The sequence below is a fragment of the Macrobrachium nipponense genome, chromosome 32, assembly GCF_015104395.2.
Source record: "Macrobrachium nipponense isolate FS-2020 chromosome 32, ASM1510439v2, whole genome shotgun sequence".
Lineage (NCBI taxonomy): Eukaryota > Metazoa > Arthropoda > Malacostraca > Decapoda > Palaemonidae > Macrobrachium > Macrobrachium nipponense.
In genome coordinates, this window is record NC_061094.1 from 29,632,020 (window position 1) to 29,650,374 (window position 18,355).

The 18,355-nt window shown below is 39.6% G+C and overlaps 1 protein-coding gene and 1 long non-coding RNA gene across 2 annotated transcripts in view; one reads left to right on the plus strand and one right to left on the minus strand.

The window, feature by feature from the left end:
- The window catches only part of LOC135207298 (uncharacterized), a 51,886-nt gene extending 48,235 nt beyond the window's left edge, over positions 1–3,651 (plus strand). The window contains exon 3 of the long non-coding RNA XR_010312947.1: positions 2,807–3,651. This is a non-coding gene — a long non-coding RNA (uncharacterized LOC135207298). The remainder of the gene's footprint in view (positions 1–2,806) is intronic.
- Positions 1–18,355, minus strand: part of LOC135207297 (transmembrane protein 132C-like) — a 266,712-nt gene that overhangs the window by 124,315 nt on the left and 124,042 nt on the right. The window lies entirely within an intron of this gene.

The window sequence follows — 18,355 nt, forward strand, 5'->3', positions numbered from 1 at the left end:
CATGACTTTGAAGAATCATTGAGAAACCTTTTCTAAGGACTAGGCTAAGGGATTGTGCATACTTTATCACGAGAATATATTTATCCACATATACTGTCACATGATTTCCTGTACATGATAATGGATGTGAACATTGGTGATTGTAGCTTACGGAAGAGCCGAGGTTTTAAGTTTTAAAAGATTTAAGGAAGGTAGAAGGAGAATTAAGTAGATTAGAAGAGAAAATGATAGGTAGAGCGGTTTTTTTTTTAATAGGCCACTACTTTGATCTGCAGTTTTTGTGGAATGTAAGATGCAGCGTTTCATTATTTGCGATTAATTGACACGTCGCTAATCCCTCTCTCCTTGTTTAGGCAGACATCCGCTATGATTTTACATATGTGTGATTCGTCGTGGGTTACCGCTGCTCTTAGAATAACTAAGAGTTTCCGAAGCCTTTTGATTCTTGGATTACCGCTGACCTCAGAATTACCGAGAGTTTCTGAAGGCTTGTGATTCGTGTGTCATTGACCTAGGAATGACTTGAGAGTTTCTGAAGGCTTGTGGTTCGTGTGTCATTGACCAAGGAATGACTTGAGAGTTTCTGAAGGCTTGTGATTCGTGTGTCATTGACCTAGGAATGACTTGAGAGTTTCTGAAGGCTTGTGGTTCTTGGGTTACTGCTGCTCTCAGAATAACTAAGAGTTTGTGAAGACTTGTGATCCGTGGGTTACCGCTGACCACAGAATGACTAAGAATATCTGAACGCTTGTGAATCGTCGATGACCGCAGACCTCGGAATGACTAAGAGTTTCTGAAGGGTTATGATTCGTGGGTTACCACTGACTTCAGAATGACTAAGAGTTTTGTGATTCGTGGGTTACCGCTGCTCCCAAAATAACAGTTTATGAAGGCTTGGGGATGACCTTCTCTGTGAGAGGGAGGGGAGGGGGTTTCGGGTTTTGGAGGGATGAAGGCAGCACGTGGGGCTTCCACCTCGTCCATTATGTGAATTCAGTGTACAAAAATGGAGAGGCACCACCTGCTAGAGGCTGTCCCCTTTAATGGAAAAATGCTGAAAAATATTCAGTAACCGAGATGAGTCTCGTGGGACAGAGGTCCATAGGAAACTCTGGGACTCTCCTTTTGTGTTCTTTTAGTGTACAGTATCTTTTTCCGTAACCCTTGAATACACGGAACTATGTAGCGTTTCAACGCTTATCACTCACGATAAAATCTGATCCAGAAATTGATAAAAGCTTTTATTGCAAAACGACGTCGCATTTTAACATAGTTTTCAGAGTTAAGTTTACAGCTTTGTGCCGTCTATTGGTCACGTTGTTTTTCGACACTGTGTCGAGAGTCATTCAAAAAGAATAGCCGCACAGAATTTAATACAATCAAACCGTTACTTTTGATAGAACCACAGTTGTTGGTTGAATCTTAGGAAGGCATTTCCCACTTTTTCATTCCGTATTTATTACCTTATAATAAAACTGATATCTCCCACTCGCTCTATCCTGGCCATCGACTATTCAGTCCCTCAAGTTCATGTTGCTGCAAACCGTCTTTGCAAAGTAAAGGTGATCAGTGGGGGAGAATTCATGACCTTCACTTCACCTCGTATTAGTTACTTTTAGCTTAATTGATCGAATTATTTATGTCGCTCTTAGTGGAAGCAGGGTTATTACGTTAATTGAGAGCCTCATGCTCGATGGTGGCTATACAACCATTGTTCTTGCACCATAGACAGTGCCAAGACCTATATACCTCACCATTCGATAGTTGGGTGTTTCAGTTATCTTTTGTGAAGGCAAACCCGAGCAGGCTATGTGTCGGTTTTGATTTTATTATATTTATTATTTAAATACATTCGATTCCATGGAAGTTTTCTTGTTAATTTCTAAAACTTCTGCCTTATTTTTCTTAGGATGTAACTCTCGTAAATATACGTATATATATATATATATATATATATTTAATATATATATGTATATATGCACACACACATATATATATATATAAATTTATATATTATATAAATTCATATATATATATATATATATATATATATATATATATATACATATTTGAGTGTGTGTGTTTGTGTATACGCGCGCGCGCGCCCTATGCCCCAGGAAAAGTCATTCATCACAAGGTTATTTCATCTTTCCTCTGACAGCCCCTCAGAGACCGGGGATCTCCGCCGCATTCCCCTGAACCCAGAATGTCACAACTTCTATTCTGAGGCAGCAGCAGCAGCAGAGAGCTGTCGGTGACACATCATGATCTGGACCCGTAATCTAATAGACAAATCTGTCTGCTTTGGACAAATGTATGATGCAAAGTAATCCAGTAGCAAGTCGACTAAAAAGAATAGAAGATAAGAATAAAGAAAAGAGTTCACTAAGAAAACAACATCGACAGATACTTCCCCCGAACCTTAAAAGGACTTCGCAGACTGAACCGTCCGAGAGCTACAGTGTGCTCAGCTAGTCGACGCACGCACACGAAATAAATAAATAAAATAGGAAGGGTCTGTGGTTTTCTCAGGGTTTCCTGCGGGCCCCTCTGCTGCCCGTAGGGAAATACCGTCCTTTTTCTTTTTTTTCTTTTCTGACTTTAAGACCGGTTACGTATATTCGCGATCACGAGATTTATGTTCTGGTACTACTCCCAGAATTTAGTGTAATATTTAAAACCTACAAAACAATATTGCAGTTGAAGATTCTTAAAAATAAGATGAAATCTTCATTAATTGATAATAATTGTGGAAGCCAGGTTGAGAGTACAGAGCATTTATTAACGCTCTTTCTTTTTATTCTAGACAAAGCGAATGGAAAGAGTACAAAACATCTGCTTTGATCCTGTCTCTTTCGCAAGTGAAGAATGGCGTCAGTAGTTTCTTTAACAGCAAGGTTCCTGCCTTCCTGAGGGTGCTGGAGGAGGCGAGAGTTTCCAGGCCTCTGACGCTAACGGGAAGAAGATTGCTGCCCAAATAACTTCACTTTATTGTTGTTGTCTCAGTTCTTTTGAAAGAGCGGGTCGTGGAAAGGCTGTCCCCAGTCAACGGTGTATGGGAAGGGGGAAGTTAAACAAGAAACATTCCGGACTTGTTAAAATAATATACTTTACACTACTTAGAAGAACAAGAAGTAAATGCATCAATGCAGATATCTATGAAACGAATGGCTCGCTGTTGTATAGAAATGAATTTACATATTTAATTTTACTTATTGAATTTACATCTTTAATTTTGTTTATCAGACATTTTATATGAGAAAATGTAACTTACTTTTTTTTCATTACTTAGCTTATGTTCACTGTCGTTGGTTGGCCTTTGAAATTGTGACCCAAGTTCTCCGTGTTGCTAATGCTAAATCAGTCATCCTTTATGCAAAGGCTTATTTATAATTGACCGGGGGTCTAGGCTTGAATGATAAAAAAAACTTTGGAAATAGGGCAACCGCATATGTGTGGCCCGAAGACTGACATAGAAATAAAGATGTTGAGAAAAAAAGGAAAAAAAAAAAGGAAAAAGACTGTGGTTTCCATTCTAATACTTGTGAAACACTCAAACTACAACCCATGCGTGAATGCTGATAGTATTCTGTTCAGGGGCCGGTAAGTTGATTATACAATAAGAAGTAATTATATTTAGAATAAAAAAGTAATGCCACCTTTTTGGTCTAGTAAATGATAGTATCACTTGGTTTTAAACGTAGGATCATTTAAATGTCAGACACTGAATTTTTGACTTCTCGAAAACTGTTTTAAAACTCTGAGATTTCTGGACAGAGATTAGGAACATAGTTCATATGTTTTGAAAATGATCCGAATGGATATTATGCCATAAGCGTTTTGAACAGTTTGGACCGATCATAATTCCAGGTGAATAAACTTGATATCAAAGTAGATTTGAACTGTTCATCCCAGAGAGATACTAGAATCTATACATATTTCCTTTGGTACGGAGGCTCGCCATGTCGTGTGAGCGAGTGTCAGAAGTGAAGTTAAATGCAATACTTTCTCTCTCTCTCTCTCTCTCTCTCTCTCTCTCTCTCTCTCTCTCTCTCTCTCTCTGCAACGGTGTTATTATACCGGAAGTAATTATTTTCTTGGAAATGGAAAAAAGTTCTCCTGACGTTACGGAGACAGTGACGACGGCACTGAATCGTTTATGGAGAGGAAATTGCTTTCGATTTGCGTTAATGAAAAGACCTGGAAAAAAGCAGATGCGGGGAAATAGAAAAATAAATTATATTAACGTCAACACGAATTAATAATGTATGATAGAAAATCTTGGAAGTCTGCAGGTTAAGCGCTATCGGAACAGCGCAAAAAAAATCGGCAATTTTCTATTCTGTAAACTGTGCGTGTGTTTCAAGGGAAAAAGTGCAATTGAGATTGCCTGAAGGTCAGGTCATTTAGGGTTAGTTCCTCTCTAGAGTGAACTAGTCTATAATAGCCGTTTTTATGCATTTATATATATAAACATATATATATGCATTAAGCTACAAATGTCCTATAATGCCGAGTCGATAACATCACTGAAGTCCTGATTTCTCCTCTGGCCGTTGTGCGCTAGTTCGAACCCACGAGAGGACGAAATTATCAACTAAAAAATTCCCCTTCGGTTAACATATATGAAAATCATTAATTCCGAGGTAGAGCGAATTGGATGTTAAAGGACATTCATAGCTTAATGCATGTATATGAATCACGGTGATGTGATAAAAATTCATATATATATATATATATATATTATATAATATATATATATATATATATATATATATTTATTTATATTTATAATATAATAATAATAAACTTCCCAAAACTAGGTATATTCACAGAGTACAAGATGAAAAAAATGAAAAAAACCAATGGATACTGCCACATTCACACTTTACCAGGCGATTCCTGGATGAACTCGTAGGAATGAAGCGTCTACAATGCCAGGTCTCATACGGCTGCACAGAAGGCTCTTCTCTAACCACCACCACCACCACCCCCCGCTGCCATTCACCTTTTGCCAATATTCTGGCGCTTCCCGGGTACAAATACCCCATTCTTTCAGACACTTCTTTCATTCCACTTTTATCCGCTTTCTTCCTCTTAACATTTCCGAAGTATATAGGCTCTTTTCACTGACCTATCGTCCTGCGTTCTTCCAGCTGGTCTGAACCGTCTTAAAACACACTGAACCCATATTCTATCTCCACCTAGACATATTCCCTTTTTTTTTTTATCACTACTGAAAACATATTCACACCTTTTTCAGCCTTTCATTAATTTTCTTCTCAAACCACATTCAATGTGCAAACACTTCATCTCGACAGTTTCGATCTTTTTTTTACACTCAGCTTCCCCTCTTTACTTCCAGAAAGATTTGTTTCAAATGTCCCCTCGTATATTACCGGCTTGGCTTCCATAGACACTCCAATCCTCTCCCAGGTCTTTGGCACACAGCGTGCTATTGTCCTTGCTGTACCTTTCGTGTGACATTTCTTCCTTAATCCTCCTATCATCATCTGTTATACTCACTCCCTTGCATCTATAAAAGTAAACTGCTTCTCTTATTCCTCTTCCATATTAACATGCAAAACTCAGTCATTCTGGTTTCCAGTCATCATCATAATCTTACTTTTGCTCTCATTTACTGTCAGCTTTATCTTCATGCGAACACTTTCAAGCTCTTATGCAAGTTTATGCATTCCATAATCCGCTAACAAGCATCAGCCATTCCATAATCCCCTAACGAGCCATTTTCTGGTCAATCAACTTTGCCCCTACATCTAAAATCCTTTCTATGACCTCCTGTATCACTACATCCATGATCTATATCAGTCTTGTCTCATACCCACATTTATATCAAATCAGTCAAATTTCCATCTACGTATAGTAGAGCTGGAAATAGAGAGGAATGGCGAGCCATGATTGCCGACGTCCTTGGGGATATGGCACCTGGATGATGATGATGATGATCGTAGTGTATGTTGTCTCATTCACAAAAGGCTTAGATCACTCCCTCAAATTGTTGGCCGTAACATGCATCCTCTTTCAATTTCATCAAAAGCTAAATTCTAAGTCCAATTATAAAAGTTTAGCTTTTCCTTTTTCTCCCAAACCACTGGCAGAAGGTTTTCATAATAAATAAACACTTGATCTACGTGGCAGTCCATGATATTCTTCCTCCCGGGATCCCTCTATCAGCGTCAACCATCTTACCATTTTAATCAACATCATGCCATTTACCCCCTACCATCTATGGTAAATAAGGTGGTGACGCTGGAGAGATCTTGTAGGACAAATATCTTTACATTTCTAGCGTTTTTGACAAAACTATAGAGAGGGGCGTCTTTGCTCTCAGGCAGAGTATCCCGTGAATCTCCCGCGCTTCCATTCTTAATCTCTGTCTTAGCCAGGCTCCACTCACGATGGTTGTCAGTTACTGGTTTTACACGGTCATTACAAAGGACTAGTTAAACAAGTAAAGTATACTTGAGCGTGATTAGAAATTAAGTATTAATGACTGTCTCTTAATAAGATTAAGTATAAGCGACTTTCAAATGGCGAAACTAATTGGCATCATGAAAGTAGATCGGCCGTGCTCCAGATTTCCTTTTCTTTTTGTACGCTTAATTCCAGCTTGTTCTGAATATATTATGCAGGGTAATGGGTAACCATGAAGTAGGTGTTTGCGTCACCAAAATCGCCATCAGATAGAGACATGTCGTACATAACATTTGCAAGTAGTCACTAGCCAAAGAGTGACTGCATCGTATCTCAGAGTCCTGCCATAGACCTCCTACCATATATCTTCCGTGGAATGCATGCTGTCTGTCATCCTGCCTACCGGAATGTGATCTTTTTTTGTTTGTCAAGCGATTGCACCTCAGATAACCTTCTTTATCACTAAACCTTTTAGTTTTCTCATTCAACAACCAATTGCTATTATGCCTCTTCGTAACCACCTGTAACAACAAGCATTCTCTGCTGAATCTGTGATTCATTCTTTAAATTTTTTACACGCCGTCCCTATTTGTGTTTTTAGCCCATTTCCTACTCGCATTTTTCTTACATGTTACTCTCAATTCCTTCCTATCAAACTCACTTGCCTAAATTACGTTTACAATAATATTTTCACTCTTTTATCTGCAGCTCAGATTCATGTCCTTTAGCTTTTGCTTCAACCAAACAGTGATTAGATATATCTTCAGGTACTCCTCTTTACATCGTTGAATTTCGACTTTCCATCTACTTCGTATATTAATAATAATGAAACCATTTGTAGCACATAATCTCTTTCCTTAGTGTACTTAAGAATATTCTTCTTTGGAAACCACATATTTCCAACAATCAAGACGTTCCCAAACGTATTTATCCCAGTATTTTTCTGTACTTGCTAACTATGCCATCTCTTTCTCTGGCACCTACGCTGGCATTGAAATCACCTTGCACAACCACCCTTTCATATTCTTCAAACCCAACAATGCTTCGATTCAGGGAGAGACGGTATCTCACGATTTTCGATCACAGCTTTTTCTCCTGCCACATATTCTCTGTCCCATACAATCCTGAGACCAGCGCTTTCATACTTTTTCATCCTTCGCTAGAGTCTTCTAGTCATTAGAGGTGTTACCTATTGCCTAACTCCATGCATTTCAGCTACCCCAAACACAATCACTAGTCAGCATTCCCATTTCTTTACAGTTTATCCTTACACCTTCTGTCTCACGAAAACCTTAACATTCAGTTTTCAGTCAATCAAATCAGTTATAATATATTTCTTATCTTCTCCATCACATACATGCATAGCCAAATATATTTTATTTTTATATCTAGTGCTCTGAACCCCTGATGATTTTAGCACTAACATCACATGGGAGTAAAAGTGTTGCTTAATGTTGACCTTAAGAGGAAAGACATTTATTGCCACCGTGGGGTCCACAACCCTTGATTAGGTGCTCCTGCGCATGGAGACACACCACACTTGTCTCTCAAGCCCTTGGAATGTTCAGTATGCAGTGCTCGCTACCACACTGGTAACGGTCCTGACGTATGTGGCTAACATTTAGGAAGCTTTTCCTTCTCCAAGAATTCACAGCATTCCATATTTTAGTCCTTTGCAATAGAACAGGTGCATTACAGTACCAAACTATCGCTGCTTCTAGGTAAGCAGCGTCCATGTTATACCACTCACTGCCACTGCGGTAGTAGTCGGTTTTACTGAATATGAGTGACCAGATTTTTAAAATATATATAATATATATATATATATATATATGTATATTATATATATATATATACATATATAATATAATTATATATATATATATATATATATAATATATATATATATATATATATCTGTGAGTGTGTGTGTGCGCGCGCTCGCAGTGATAAATATGCAAAGGATGACGCTTTGTATTTTTCTGTAGAACAGCTACCAACAAACACACGGGTGTTTTACACAGCAAAACGACGCGTAAATCTATCGCTTTTAATTCGTAGGGGTTTTCCGCTTGTCCACTCAAGCTTTGCCTTTGAGCTTACTGTAAGGATTACAAAGTTGAATTTTGTTTTAACTCATTCTTCGCAAATCTCGTTGTACACGCGCACGGACGAAACTAGAGCCGGCTGATACAACTACTGTCTGAAAGAATATGAAATAAAAAGGGGTTTCTTCTTGAAATTCAAACTATTTTTAACTTCATTAATGAACCACCAAAGAAAAAAAAGCCTTTTGACGAGTTTAACACAATGATCACAAAATAGTTCAAGCCAGACCCTTACGACGCTCCTGATTGGTTGTTGATAAGCCATTTACAGGACTGGAAACTCTGTCTCTCTCGAGAGTTCACATGGGTAGGATCTGTGTTCCACCTCTCCTTTCAAAAGTACCCCTCAGGAGAGGTAGAACATATATCCTAACCGTGTGAACTCTCTCGAGAGACTGGGAGTTTCTAGCCCTGTTGACTGGCTTATCAACAGCCAATCAGGAGCGTCGTAAGGGACTGCACGGTTGATGTGAATCTACTATAGGATAGTGCCGTAAGTGTATAAGCATTACTACAGGTAAGCTAGCAGAGTCCCTTCGGTCCCCAGCCTTTTACTTGACCTCCGTTCTCACGTTCTTCCGTCTTGCTGTCCAACCACTCCTACTCCCTCTTCCCAGTCTTGAGCGCCGGCAGTGTCTGCCAGTGCCTGGCTTCACAACCAAATTTTCGTAAATCGAATAAACCGCTTTGAATGTTGATAACCACGCAGCTGGTCATTCAAGGGTGAAGTTGAGCAACGCTCGGCCTTGCCAGTGGTTGAAACTCGGTGAACCCGGTTCCAAAAAAAAAAAAAAAACCAAAAAAAAAAAAAAAAAAAAAAAAAGGCCAGACGCCGTTGGCACATAAGCCTCTTTGGTCGTATTTGGGACGGGGCAAAGGGGGGGAGGGGGGAGGTGAGGTTAGCTATCGCATCCCCCGGCTGCTGCTGAAACCGGAAGGAGAGGGCCTTCTCCCGCTGTCCCCTCTAAGGAGGGAATAGAAATATGTCATAATAAATGATAATTATGTGTGTGCTTGTACATTTCCACTAGTGAGCTTTATTTCCTATGAAAATTTCCTGCAGGGAAAGTATGACTACAGGAAGTCACGTTTATTCTTTCATTGCTAAATCAAGGATGCATCTTTAGAGCAGAAAATATCTGCCATTTCATACATACATAGGATATGAGTGTGAAAGGGGAAGTTAGGTTTCATGACGGCTCAAGTTTCTTTCATTCTTTTTGAATGACTTTATTTTATCTTTTAATGTTTTGCTGACGCTTATAGTGTTCTCTCTCCTCTCCCTCCCAACGCCCCCGCCCCCCCCCCCCCCACCACCACCACCACACCCCCACAAACGGTATTTACCTGGATAATGGATTCCCATCCTGGAGTTCGCAGAATGTCATCCACAGAGTACTTACTTGATGGCTCTCAAATATGTATTTGTTTCGTAAAGCAGGTTTACTCTTGAGTAGTGCCGTAACGTGGAGTCGTAATGTCATTACAGTTTCAATGAATATATTATATCCGTTGCTGTCGAATTTTATGACCAGGTAGTTTGAATTTATAACCACTGTATATTAAGTGGTACATTAATGGGGGTCTAGGTCGACTCTCCCAGGACTCATGGGGCGCTGAAAAAAGAAAAGGGCGCCTCTATTTTGTTTTGAAATCCTATCTAATCATTTCAGCCGAGTTCAAGTAGGCGGTCGTCTATTCCCAGACGCTTCAGTGCAGCGAAAGTACGTTTGCTTGGTTATTCCATGATTACGTAGTTGAGGGTTATTCCACTTAATTGGCAGGGGAGTAGCGACTGGCAAGTCCGTATTAAACTACCTGTCACCTTACATACTGCCAAGGTTCCACTGTGATGGCTGTTCGTATGGAAAAAAGGCAATAGCTTAAGACGAACGGAGGTTTTAGCAATGTTACTCGATGCCCCAATCCTGTTATTTGCACGTATAGTACACACAGACACTCGGAAAAATATTTCGTTCATGATCGATCGTTGTGGCTGAATAAAAATTCCATGAAGGTATGATGACCTCGACCTAGCTTCTTCGTCCGTTCATCTTGGACGTTTGTTGTTGGGCCGCTGCATGATGTGGGGTGCTTTGTGAACTGATGCATTAACGCAGAGAGCCTAATGCATTGATGTATTAGCCAGCAAGCTCTGTTGATCAATGCATTCACTTCAGTAGCTTTATAGATGCATTAAGCAACTCCCATGGATGAACGCATCAGCTTAGGTAACGATCATTGCATCATGATTATGATCGCCTTGCGAAACCTTTTCTTTGTTCGTCTCAAGATTTTTCCTGTTTGTCGGTATCTGCAATCCTCCCAGATAATTCCTAATGATGCCAGTGCAGAAGCAAGCGGCGACGAAAATATATTTAGATCGGGTGTCGTGTTGGAATTAGAACAAGTCTCGAGCTGAATTTAGAGCAGTTCTCGAACAGGAATAAGCCGATTGATTAGCTGTTATCTCTCGGTCGGGATTAAATGAGAGAATCAGCTTTTTTAACGTCTGCCGTAATTAGACAGAGCGCTTTGCAATTAATGAGTCCGCCATTGTACTGCATCGCATTAAGGGCAAGATTCGGACAGATTTCCTCGCTTGCTTCGTTTGATTGTTACTTTGTTTGCGATGGAAGGTTCAACTCCCTTTGTGTACACCTACACCAGAACTTACTTTTTGCTGCTGCTTATTTATCCATGTTGTTATCTTTGTGAAAATGGTACAATGTAAGATTTTAAAATATGACGTACGTCAATTGCGGATTGCGGATTAAAAATCGTGCGTGATATGACTTTTAATGCTCATCAGTGGACAGATATGTGTATCCCGCGAAATAGCTTGACTTTGCTGGTATTTACCATTTACGCGATACTTTTGCCTTTTTTCTTACTCGGGGAGTAAGCCTAAAACTGCTTTGTTGTTGTTGTTGTTGTTGTTGGGGGTTAAGAAAGGTCAATGAAAGGTCTATGGAAGACCCTAAAAAAAGTTTGGAAAAGATGTTTTGCATTGGGTTAAAGATACAGGAATTTTACGATAGGGTATTTTTTTTATTGATTTATTAGAATGAAAGCTAAGAAAATAATAGGCGTATTGAACAGTACAGAAAAATTATCTCTAATAAAATAAAACTTATTTATTTTAATTTTCTTCGGTGAAACAAGGCTCTAATTGTCCGCAGATTTTAGCATGTCTTAATTTACGCTAAAAGTTAGGACTATAATGTTTACAACTTATACAAGAGTCTTTCATGCACCACGAGTAAGCTGGAGGTCGGATCGCGCCTTGTTCATTTTCTAGGGGAAAGACAGAGACGGACAGTGAACGCCTAAATCATGGTGTTGGGAGACTGATATAAAAATGATAAAGTGTGAGGACCAGAGAGTAATACAGGTAGCTGGTTACTGATAGTTTATTACTGTTGCGGTTGTTTGAGATTAAGCTGGTCTTATGCCAGCACGAGCTCTTGCTCAGAGAGCAGCCCGTAGGAAATTTATTACAGGTAAACACAGGCTATAAAGGAGGCTGCGGACGGATATGTAGTATCCTACCTGAACAGAGAGAAACTGGTTTACGGGCTGCTCTGTGAGCAAGAGCCCGTGCTGACACAAGGTCAGCTAAATCAAAAACAACAACAACAGAGAAACTGGTCTGGGCAAGAAGGATTTGTGTTTTCTCGCAGACATATAGATATCTATGGGTACAATTGTTGTTCATACACGAATTATATATCGGCGGAAAGCTGCGGGACGATCTTTAGAATGGTTAAAGGAACAACGCGGTTTGATGATGAGATACAATAAAAATATTGAAAAAGAGTTGTCCTTACAAAGGAAACAATTTATTGGCTGAAAAAAAACACAGGAGATTGATAATAAGAACATTATGTGGTTGTGCCGAATGGCCGTTACATTTCCTAAAACTCGGCGAGCTCAGTCACAGCAATGTTTCCGGCACAAAAAGGCCGCGGCATAGACGCAGCGAAGTATCAATGGGCGTTCTTCATCCGCTGTTAATCACCTAATGAGTTGTCCCATTACCAGTTTATTGTTCGAAGCCAGTCATCAAAGGATCCTTTGTCTGACGCCGAAGAACGGAGGGTGGAAAAAGAATCAATGAATGATCATCATCCATGAACAACAATGTAATGCAATTAGGGCATCCGCGTCGCTGAAATTATACACCTGCTTTTCCAAATTATATATTCGTGCGCTTTCAGTTAGCGTCCATCCACGGAAGGGCGCTTTTTGTCCATGGCACTTCTCTGCGGGAAACCCGATCAGTGGAGGGACGCTGGAATTCAGTCGGAAGGTTCAGCTTTTCTGTTTACAATAATGGTAGCATAATTCAGCCTGATCTTAAATCTCTCTCTCTCTCTCTCTCTCTCTCTCTCTCTCAGGGACCTATGAGTAAACAGAATATTTTCACGGTGTGCTATCTGACTGAACTTCGAACTGAAATCCTTTGTCAAACCCAAGCCTGCAGCGAAGGGGGGTTGAGGGGGAGGGGGGTTAGGGTGGTGTGGTTGTTGTTGGGGAGGAAGACAGTATCGCGAGGAAAGGGACAAAAAAGTTCGGTATCACCCCGAGAGAGATTACCGATAAGCCTCGAGGGAAACGCCAGTTTACAAGCATTAGTGCCAACGGAAACAAGCAGAGAAGGCCGAACACCGAAGGTAGTGATATGACTGTCTTTTCACTTGACAAGAGATGCGTGTCCCTAGTTCAACTAAAATCTTCGACCCTATAAAGGAGAACACTTATAGAAAAGTAGAACAAAATAGGAAATTGTTCCTTATCAATTCGTCCAGAAGGCTTTGTGTGTCTCGAAACGAGTGCGGTTGTGTAATGAACATTCTAGTGGTTGCAGACTCGATCTAAATAGTAATTCATAAAAATTCACTGATATCGTATAAGGAAAATCATCAGTCACCGTCTCAACTGATGCTGGGAACTGTTGTTGCCAGTTTCTTATCGTCCCTTGTTTATGGGAATCATGTTTTGTGTCAATCACAGCTAACTTGGTAACTTGGTTTTGCCAGTGAAGACAAGTTTCGATAAAGTTAACGGTAAGTTGTCAGATTAGCTAAGTTCCAATGGCATTGCATCAGCTTCACAGCGCATTTTTTGTTTTCCCCGATTTCTGTAACGTTCTTGTTTTTGAGGACATCTGCCGTTTCCTTTGCAGTCAGGCTTCATTTATTTTTATTCGCCATCACTTGGCTGCTCGTCCTGTGGTCTTTCTTGTGTAAAGGTGGTTATGTCAGAAAATAAATATAAGAACAGCGAAGCTAATTAGGTAAGTGTTTTCTTTCACTCCATCAAGTCTTTTCAGTGCTCTATGACATTCGGTGTAACCACATGTCTCTCATTATTTATATTATTTCCATTAAACTCCTTACATTTCCATTTTCATTCATTGTCATCATAGCGCTGAATGCCTTTGTGGGTCCCAGTGCTTGGCTCTGTGCCAAAGTCACATATTCCATTCCTTTCCATAAGCTGCTGCACTCAGTGGATGGAATGTGGGAAATTAAATGACACCTCGTTCACTGTAACTGTTGTCTTTGCACTGTACTACCCTCTTCTTTTTTTATGGAAGTCTGATTCTTTCAGTGAGACATGATCGCGAATGCTAATAAGTGAGTGCCTTCACTATAGGAAACAGGTATGTCTATACGAAACCATGAAACCTGTTGTCTCTGAAATTTCGTAAAATTGCAAAGATGTAATTAAGTATCTAGAACACGAAACCTGTTCCTCTTATGGGTAATGGTCGACTAAAAAAAAAAAGTCATGGTTTCAATCGTGCATTGCTAACCAAGGAAACTATTCGGAATCCACATTCTAATGTAAAATATAATAAATAAAATCCATTTTTGGTTTATCACTTACGAAAGCACCAGAAACTTTGCAGTTTTCAAACGTCCCAACTGAATCAAAGAGAAAGTTTAGGAGTAAGAACACAAATGACTGTTTAGTGTACGTTTACAGCCGTTGGGAAGAATTAAGGAAGTGAAATGCGGAAGAGCGAGAGAATTGTCATCATTTGATCCGTTTCCTTTCCGGAGACCTTCAGTAAGGACCAAACTCCCAGTGAACTAAGGTTCATGAGGAATTGTAGGAATGAACAAAGCCCGTTTTAAATATCTGCGGAGAGTAAGAATTCTGATCGCGGAATATGATAGGTAATACGAATCCAAGGACTGTCTCTTTAACAATACCTTTGGGAAATATGAAAACATGTCGTTTACAGCGAGATTATTGGAGGCCATGATTCCACTCTGAGCTCTTCGGAAATGAAGCATAGGAGTCTTTCTATTATCATTGGTAATACATGAAATATGTTTTAGCAAATAATATATTTACACCATCGCTTGTCTAACTGGGATTTGAAAAAAAATTTATTTTTGTAGAAATATACTCATGATGAGATGTTGAACATTAGAATAATTATATTGCCCTCGCGTTTGTCTTGAACTGAAATTTAATATTATGCTTAGTCCATCGGGTTTTTTTTCTTTTTTGTCATTAAGTTTGGGAAAATGAAGGGTTCAATGACGTGGGCTTCAACCTCGTCCTTTGTGTAGGTACCATGAATATTGATGAGAAATTCCGCTTTCTTTACTTGCTTCTGCAAGGGGGAAATGGCTAATAGCTAAGGAAAGAGCAAAAATTGTAAGCAAATAATATTCATGTAAAAATAAGGGAAATTTATTCCTCTACTTTAGTTCCTTGTCCATAAGCACTCATTCTCGTGTCCTGGTTAAGATTCTCAAAAATATACAATTTTACGGAAATTCCCCCACTAATATTCGGCAGAAAACATTAAATCGCTAGTTGATCAGATTCCTCCTTTGACGTGTCTGTGCCTTTAGGGCTAGTGTAGACTTCCTTCAGGCAACGCAGAATATGTTTTTCGAATTCTGAAAAGTAATTCCAGCACCATTTTTCATCTATTACTGAAAAAAGGGTTAAAAGCAGGGTAAGAGGAACTTAATTAAAAAAAAAATTGAAAATAAAACGTTACAAATAACCAGAATTCGTAACATTCGGAGCCCCGGATAGGGGTAGTGCCGTCAGTGCACCTCACGTGGTGCGCTGTAGGCATTACTCAATGGTCTTTGAAGCGTCCCCTCGGACCCTGCTGCAACTTCTTTCATTCCTTTTACTGTACCTCCGTTCATATTCTCTTCCATCTGACTTTCCATCCTCCCCAACAGTTCTTTCTTAGTGCAACTGGGAGGTTTTCCTCCAGTTACACCTCTCAATCCGTCATATTGTCAATTTCCCTTTCAGCGCTTGAACGACCCCATAGGTCCCAGCGCTTGGCCTTTGGCCTAAGTTCGATATTCTATCCTTTCGGATTATATTATTGAACTTTCAGAGGTCCAAGCTCTTGTTATGTCAAAGGAAAATCAATATTAAACCGTAGGGTCCATTTATTACTTAATGGAAGAGGATTGTTACTGAATTTTAAGCAAATACAAACTTGCATTAAATTGCCCCTTGCCAAGCGCGCGCGTCCACACACACACACACACACACTAGGCCACAGTTGACTACCCCTCATTTGAGTAAACCTTTACTTTACAATTTCAATGAACCTGCAGGTGGAATGAGTGCTTTCTTGAAACGTCCCATCCAATCTGAACACCCCATAAGGAAAATGTCTTTCATTCAGGTCTCTTATGTTTTCAAAGCGAGTTAATCATCTTATCGTCGAGAATGAAAGCGTGTTTGTGATCGGGGCAGATAAGCAGAAGGGTGATAAAGAACTCTGCAACGCTGCCATTGCATAGGGTAACATCATCTTTATATAGCGTGGCGTGCGTGTTTGCCTCGTCGATCTATGCATCTTATATTAATCCTTCAAATTTTTCCAGCCAGGAAATGTCATAGGTGGTGGAGGAGAGTTGTTGAAAAAGATCAAGTCCAGTTTTTATGCAAAATAAGAACAAAAAAGTTGGTATACTTCTGTTACCGTGGATCTCAATTGACCATCTATATTATAATGGGTAAGGTAAAGTTTAACAAGAAAACTACATCAGTACACTTATGTGTAGGTACGCTGAACATAAACTGGAATACTGATTGTGAAATTGAATTGTTTTCTCCTAGGTGTTAACAATTTTGGATGAAGAAATTCATTCAAGGTAAAATCTGGAAAATAAAATTTCCAAAAATTCAATCCTTGCATACCCCGTCAATAATAACGCCCTTACAATATAAATTTGTATACTAAAAGTCAAATAAATTGGAATAAATAAAAGTTTGAGCTCAAATATCGAAAGGTATCAAAAGAGCATTTCACGAAAAAAAGTCGTCGATTTAAGCAACCTATATATTTGTTTCGAAAACACTTGCGTCGATGACCTTTGCTTCTGTAACGCCAGTTTATCCAATCAATGAAGAGCATTCCTATAATCAAACATTCAACAGCGGTGCTAAATTCAAGAATAACCTCCCTCCGGCGGTCGGCGGTCGCCTGAAGGCGGCCAGACGACCAATTTCAATATAGTTTGTTGATGGTGGAGGTTTGCTCTATTAGGCAATTCTCTACCCTGAATATGGATGTGAACTTTGCTCTTGCTTGCTACTGTTGAACTTTCCGGAATAAACTTTAACCAACAGCCGGCGGCTGTGGTGTCTAGGTAAGGTTCCCTCGCTTCTTCTGAATTCAACCCTGCTATTTTTCCTTTCTCTATCTCAGTGGTTTTCTGTTCCTTTTTGACATTCAGATTTTAACAGTTTTTATAATTGGGCATTCAGAACCTTCTCTCGTTAATATCTTCTTCTTTCCCGCCGTTATCCCTACACTAAGGGGTCGGTTGCCTGATGCGTCTTTCTTTACATCAGGCATACTTTATTATTTGGCAAAGGGATTTTTACGACCGCATGCTCTTGCTATCATCAACCACAGTTACTGGCGGTGGGCCTCGCCTTTGACTAAAAAGAACACATGCAAGGCAGCAGCTGTCATTTTAGTCGCCTTTTACAACAAGCAGGAGTCTTACACCCCTACCACGGGGTAGTTCTCTCGTTAATATGGAATTGTTGTAACTGTCGTATGAACAGTGATTTCCCAGCCCCGGAAGGGGTGGTAATGCCGTCAGTGCACTTATTGTGGTGCATTTGTAACTTTCGCTTAAGGTTGTCTGCAGCGTCCTTTTGGCCCCTATCTGCAGCCGGTTCCTTTCCTTTTACTGTTTCATAGTGCAACTGCTACGTTTTCCTCCTGTGGCGCCTTTCAAACCTTTTGCTCTCGGTTTCCCTGTAGGAGCTGAATAACCTCATAGGTCTCATCGCTTAGCCTTTAGCCCTGATTTTAGATTCCATTTCATTCGAGGGATTTCCCGTGAATAGCTCGATCCAATGTCGTGCAAAGAGACCGAACACACTTACATAAATAGTGTTAAACTGCTTTTATTTACGAAAGTTATCGATACCTGATTGTAATCAAGGGACTCCATGAGATTCTGAGCGCGCGGTGAAGAAGCGCTGTTGTCCGTGATACCTCCTCAAACATGTTGCATTTCCAGAGGAATGGACGCTAAGAATTATTATTACAGAGTGAAAAACAGTATTAATAACGCGATCGAATGTGCGTCAACTTAATTTCTAAACCTATCTTTTGGTTTTTTTTTTGATGGAGAACTTACATCGTTAATTATAAATCAGTTTGCAAAGTTCCTTGACCAAGTATTCCAAGCCGCTGGGAATTGATAATAATAATAATTTATTGTATTATTATATTATTATTATTATTATTATTAGTAGTAGTAGTAGTAGTAGTAGTAGTAGTAGTAGTA